Below are 6973 nucleotides of genomic sequence, written 5' to 3' on the forward strand. Positions count from 1 at the left end.
TCTGTCAAAAGTTATGGCGTTGCCAGATGGGTCCGTCGAACGTGAACAGATAGAACCGTTAGAAAATGTTGATAAAATCATCAGAAACTCGAACGCTAGGAGATAACGTTATATGGTGGCTATAGAAATATATGAACCTATATAGACAATAATCAATCAATCAAGCGATAAAACCCATTACGAAACCAAGTACCGAATTGTAAACCTTTCGGTTAGAAAATGTAGATTAAATCATCACAATACCTAATATCAGTTGACAGATTAAGTTCTTAAGTGGTACATGTCGGTCCAGGCTTCCGTATAGCGTCCATATAACTGTACATATCAATATTCGGTATTTTGATGATTTAAGCGACATTATTTACAAAATTTGGTTCAAATTTAAATATCTTAGAGGGTACTACAATCTGTGACAAAAAATACCTATGCAGGCCCACGTATTAGTATATCCCCCGTATAAAGCCAGTAGGCAGGTTAAGTTCGTAAATGGACCATGTCAGTCCAGGGTTTAGCTTATCCCCGACATTCGATATTTTAATGATTTTAGCGACATTATTTAACGGAATTGTTTTATATTTACCATTTGAAGATCTTAATAGGTACTACAACCTATGATAAAAAATTACTTATGCAGGTCCACGTCTTCGTAAAGCCCCCATAGAAGGGCACCTCCCTTTATGCAGAATTTGTATGATATTAGCGACAACTTTTACCGGAATTGTTTTAAATTTAGTATTTGAAGATCTTAAAACCCACTACATGCTACAGAATATTGTCCATGCAGGTTAACGAGTTCGTATAGGCCTCATACAACGCAAACTCCCTTTATTCATTATTCACTGGAATTGTTTGAAATAGACAGTGCATTAACCAAAAAAAAAAAACGAATATTGGTGTAACGTATACTATTTCAAATTCATTAATTCAACAAATTTCCTATGCTTAATTTTCTACAAATTCTTTGTGCAAATATCTGCGATCATTTCATTGATATTCATCAGCTCAATTTGTCCTCTATTGATTGTACCACTAATGCGGTGATACTTTGTATTGATGAGTTTACTGCGGTTGCGGAATACAGGGTAGTGTGCCAATTTCCAAGCACCTTGATTATAAACATGGATTACCACAGCTGTGTCTTCTGCACCTTCAAGTTCCTTTAAGAATGTTTTTAAATATATAAATTCTCGAGCAGCATTTGATATTGATATGTATTCCGCTTCCGTGCTGCTTAGTGCCACTACACTTCTTGGATTCCCATGAAATCCAACCACCTCCAGAATAAAATAAAAATTCTATACACGATTTTCTGTCAATGGAATTTCCTCCCCAATCCGCATAGCCGATTAATTATTTTTTCAAAATTTGAATTACATTTTCAAGTCACTTGTACTTGTTCTATGTGTGGGTTGCTATTCTTCTGTGGTCAGGGTATTATGTCTTTATGCATTTGTTTGTAACAGGCAAAAGGAAACGAGATAGACCCATAGTTCCTTTTGCTGATCTGCCCAGAATCACATTCTGAGTCGATTTATGCTTGTCCGTCCGTCTGTCCATGTATTTTTGTGAACAAAGTACAGTTCGCATTTATTACCCGATCCAATTCGCATTTAATATCCGATCCACATGAAATTTTGCACAAATCATTTGTTTGGCCCAAGGACGGACCCTTTTGAAATTGGAGATAATCGGTTAAAATTTAGATATAGCTCCCAAATATATCTTCGTCCGATTTGTCTTTTATTGTGCACCAAAAGTGTAATATCAGACCGAATAGTATGGAATTTTGCACATACAACCAAATTAGGCCTGAAAATAATAATGCCAAAATTGATCGAAATCGGTTCAGATATAGCTATAGCTGAAATATATATTGTTCATCCGATTTGTTATATTTGTTACCCACAGGCGTTACAACGATATTCAGGGAAATATGTGAAATACAGCACAGAAATATATTTGTCAAATTTTATCAAGATCGGTTCAGATTTGGATATAGCTCCCATATATATCAAATAATACAAGTCCGAATTTAAAAGATACAAATGCTTCGGCATATTTAGTCTTTTGAACTTTAAATTATAATTATAATCATAGCGTGTATGATTGAATTCTCCCATAAAAACTTTTAATTGTTATGTGGAGCTCTACTAAATTAGCAAAGTGGTTTGGGTATCATAAAGTCTGCCCCGCCCAACATTAAGACTTTCTTTACTGGTTTCACGGATTTGTCTGAAATTTACTATTTGTAGGTCATAGTGGGTCCTAGTTCGTGCGCCGAAATATTGTATGTATAGGTCCACGCTTTGGTATAGCCTCCATATAACGGCATCTTCCGATATTCGGTATTTTGATGGTTTTTGTCACATTTTATCGCGGATTTGTCTAAAAATTGGTATTTGTGGGTCATAATTGTTTCTAGCGTTTCCACTACCCTAAGGTGGGGATATTAAAAGTTCGGCCGGGCCGAACTTAATTTTTTTTACTTGTTATGATTTTTACGACATTATTCTCCGGAATTGTTTCAAGTTTCGTATTTGAAGTTCAAAATGGATACTACAGCAAAAGAGAGAAAATTGTCTGTGCAGGTCCAGGTCTTCGTATAGCCCCCATTACGGTACCTCTCGATATTTGGTATTTTGATGATTTCAGCGACATAATTCACCGGAATTGTTTCAAGTTTGGTATTTAAAATTCTTAATGGATACTACTATGATTTAAGCGTTATTATTCACCGGAGTAGTTTCAAATTAAGTATTTAGAGTTCGTCAGTGGAACTACAGTCTGGGACAGAAAATTCTCTACGCAGGTCCATGTCTTCGTATAGGCCCCATATGTCAGTGCCTCCCTATATTCGGTATTTTTACGATTTTAGGTACAACACTCACCGAAATAGTTTGAGATGTCGTATTTGAAGATCGTAATAGATGCTACAGCCTATGACAGATTATTGTCTTTGCAGGTCCAGGTCTTCGTATAGCTCCGATACAACGGTACCTCCCCATATACGGTATTTTGATGATTTTAGCTACATTATTTACCGTTTATATCAAGTTGCAGATTTGAATATGGCAATGGCTTATGACAAACCATGCCTATGTAGACCCCAGAATAACGGCTATATTCTTGTAAACCCCAATATAACGGCTATATTCTGTATTTTTAAGATTTTAACAGAATTTTGAACAGATTATATTTTTTGAAAATTTACAAATTCGTTCCAATTGGTGGAGGGTATTCAAAGTTCGGCCGGGCCGAACTTACTGCTTTTAACTTATATTTTTTTATTTATTCATTTTTTGTTTGACGATTCTATCCAAAATATTCAAGAGAATTGTTTCAAATTTAGTATGTAAGGATCGCAGTAGACACCATTCCTTGTAGAAGAAAATTTCCTTTATATTTTCCCATTTTTGTATTGCGCCTACATAAAGGTTATACACTCTTAAACGTTTTCGTATAGCCCCATATAATCGTACCTCCCGATATTCGACATTTTGATGACTAAACGCAAATTGTTTACAGAATTGCTTGAAATTTAAATTGGAGGTTCCTAATCAACATTATAATCAACATCAACTAAATTCTATATAATTTGGAAAATTATTTTTGTAACAAATTCCACCACACATTATTAATTTCATTGGAATCGTATATACATATCGTGTTTGGTGCATAAATTATATGAAGTCAACTGAAATATATATGGGAGCTATATCAAAAATTCAACGGAATCCTATATTACTTGACACATTTATTAATCATTCATTCCAAATTTCATTGGAATCAGACACATATATCGTGTTTGGAGCATCAAATATGTGAAATCGACCGAGAATATATCTAAACCAATTTAAATGAATTTCATTGGAATCTGACATATATACCTTGTTTAGTGCATAAAATACGTGAAATCAGCTGAAATATGTATGAGAGCGATATCCAATCCCTATGTTTAATTTTCTGCAAATTCTTTGTGCACATATCTGCGATCATTTTATCAGTATTCATCAGCTCAATTTGTCCTCTATTGATTGTATCACTAATGCGGTGATACTTTATATTCATGAGTTTACTGCGGTTGCGGAATACAGGGTAGTGTGCCAATTTCCATGCACCTTATTATAAACATGGATTACCACAGCTGTGTCTTCTGCACCTTCAAGTTTCTTTAACAATGTTTTTAAATATATAACTTCACGAGCAGCATTTGATATTGATATGTATTCCGCTTCAGTGCTGCTTAGTGCCACTATACTTCTTGGACTCCCATCTAATCAAACTACCTCCATAATAAAATAAAAATCCTGTACACAATTTTCTGTTTTTATTTTTTAAATTTAATAAATTTGAAATTCATTTTCAAGTCACTTGTATCAGCATGAACATGTTCTATGTGTGGGTTGCTTTTCTTCTGTGAAAGCTTTGCAACATCATGTAGAATGTCTTAGCGAGTTCTAATGGCTAAATACATAAGCTTTCCTATTAGTGATTGATACATTAGTATGTCTGTTCTTGAATATTCTTTCGTACATGCCACTTGATATCCTGGACCAAGCGGAACGGACGTTGCCTTGTATTTCTCCATATTATATTTCTTCAGCAAATACTTAATGTATTGTATATTACTCACATCTATATTTCCATTTTCTCCTTCTCCATGTATTTTCATTCCAAGAAAATGTTCAACAGGCCCATTTTCAGTTATGTCAATTTTTTTAGAATTTACTCGTTTTGCCTGTTAAATGATCGATTTGTTTGCACACCCAATGAGAATATCATCATATCCTTCAAATATGCGCTTACCACGTCGAGCTGATGCAAATGCAATTTGTTCTGTACTGCGATACTTAGGAACAGTCTTATATTTGAATGTCTTATAACTGGAGAAAAAATTTTCCTTATAATTCACTCCGTATTACTGAATACACATATTTGCATCCAATAGTTTTCTTTTCAGTCGGTAGATCAACTAATGATTATGTCTTATTTCTTTGTGCAAATATCTGCGATCATTTCATTGATATTCATCAGCTCAATTTGGCCTCTATTGATTGTACCACTAATGTGGTGATACTTTATAATGATGTTATATACAGGGTAGTGTGCCAATTTCCAAGCACCTTGATTATAAACATGGATTACCACAGCTGTGTCTTCTGCACCTTCAAGTTCCTTTAACAATGTTCTTAAATATATAACTTCTCGAGCAGCATTTGATATTGATATGTATTCCGCTTCTGTGCTGCTTAGTGCCACTACTTATTGGATTCCCATGAAATCAAACCACCTCCATAATAAAATTCTGTACACGATTTTCTGTCAATGGAATTTCCTCCCCAATACGCATAGCCGATTAATTATTTTTCTCCAAATTTGAATTTCATTTTCAAGTCACTTGTACCAGCATGAACATGTTCTATGTGTGGGTTGCTATTCTTCTGTGGTCAGGGTATTATGTCTTTGTGTATTTGTTTGTAACAGGCAAAAGGAAACGAGATAGACCCATAGTTCCTTTTGATGATCTGCATAGAATCACATTCTGAGTCGATTTATGTTCCGTCCGTCTGTCCATGTATTTTTGTGAACAAAGTACAGTTCGCATTTATTACCCGATCCAATTCGCATTTATTATCCGATCCACATGAAATTTTGCACAAATCATTTGCTTTGCCCAAGGACGGACCATTTTGAAATTGGAGATAATCGGTTAAAATTTAGATTTTAGAATTTGGCATTTACGACTGAATTGAGTCTAGAAGCTAGTATGTCAAATTTGGTGAAGATCGGTTCAGATATAGCTATAGCTTCCATATATATTGTTCATCCGATTTGTTATATTTGTTACCCACAACCGTAATATGCACTCCGTAACAACGATATTCAGGGAAATATATTAAATACAGCTCTGAAATATCTTTGCCATGTTTTATCGAGATCGGTTCAGATTTGGATATAGCTCCTATATATATTTTTATCCGATTTTAAATTATTTGTGCACCAAATGGGCAACATAAGTCCGAATTTAAAAGATTCAAATACTTCGATATATTTAGTCTTTTGAACTTTAAATTATAATTATAATCACAGGGTGTATGATTGAATGCTCCCATAAAAATTTTTAATTGTTATGCGGAGCTCTACTAAATTAGCAAAGTGGTGTAGGGTATCATAATGTCGGCCCCGCCCGACTTTAAGACTTTCTTTACTGGTTTTTACTTGTTATGATTTTAGCGACATTATTCTCCGGAATTGTTTCAAGTTTGGTATTTGAAGTTCAAAATGGATACTACAGCAAAAGAGAGAAAATTGTCTGTGCAGGTCCAGGTCTTCGTATAGCCCCCATATAACGGTACCTCCCCATATACGGTATTTTGATGATTTTAGCTACATTATTCACCGTTTATTTCAAGTTGCAAATTTGAATATGGCAATGGCTTATGACAAACAATACCTATGTAGACCCCAGAATAACGGCTATATTCTTATAGACCCCAATATAACGGCTATATTCTGTATTTTTAAGATTTTAACAGAATTTTTAACAAATTATCCTTTTTTGAAAATTTACAAATTCGTTCCAAATGGTGGAGGGTATTCAAAGATCGGCCGGGCCGTACTTACTGCTTTTTAACGTATTATACCCTCCACCAAGAAAAGTATGGAGGGTACATTAAGTTCGTCATTCCGTTTGTAACTCATCGAAATAATCATTTTAGACCCAACAAAGTATATATATTCTTGATCAGCGTAAAATTCTAAGACGATTTAGCCCTGTCCGTCCGTCTGTCCGTCTGTTATAATCACGCTACAGTCTAAACGAACTAAGATAGTAATAATATTGCAAAGATCTCTCTTTTGTCTGCAGGCAGGTCAAGTTCGAAGATGGGGTATATCGGCCCACGATATCGTATAGCCCCCATATAACGGTACCCCCGATATTCGGTATTTTGATTATGTTAGCCACATTTTG

At 34.7% G+C, this 6973-nt stretch overlaps 1 long non-coding RNA gene across 1 annotated transcript; it reads right to left on the minus strand.

The window, feature by feature from the left end:
• Positions 1-4310: 4310 nt before the first annotated feature.
• On the minus strand, positions 4311-6716 carry LOC131806863 (uncharacterized). Its single transcript, XR_009344203.1, has 2 exons — positions 4807-6716; positions 4311-4738 (listed from the first exon to the last, which is right to left on the minus strand). It is a non-coding gene; the product is annotated as an uncharacterized LOC131806863 (long non-coding RNA).
• Positions 6717-6973: the final 257 nt, after the last annotated feature.

Source organism: Musca domestica, unplaced genomic scaffold (genome assembly GCF_030504385.1).
Source record: "Musca domestica strain aabys unplaced genomic scaffold, Musca_domestica.polishedcontigs.V.1.1 9, whole genome shotgun sequence".
Lineage (NCBI taxonomy): Eukaryota > Metazoa > Arthropoda > Insecta > Diptera > Muscidae > Musca > Musca domestica.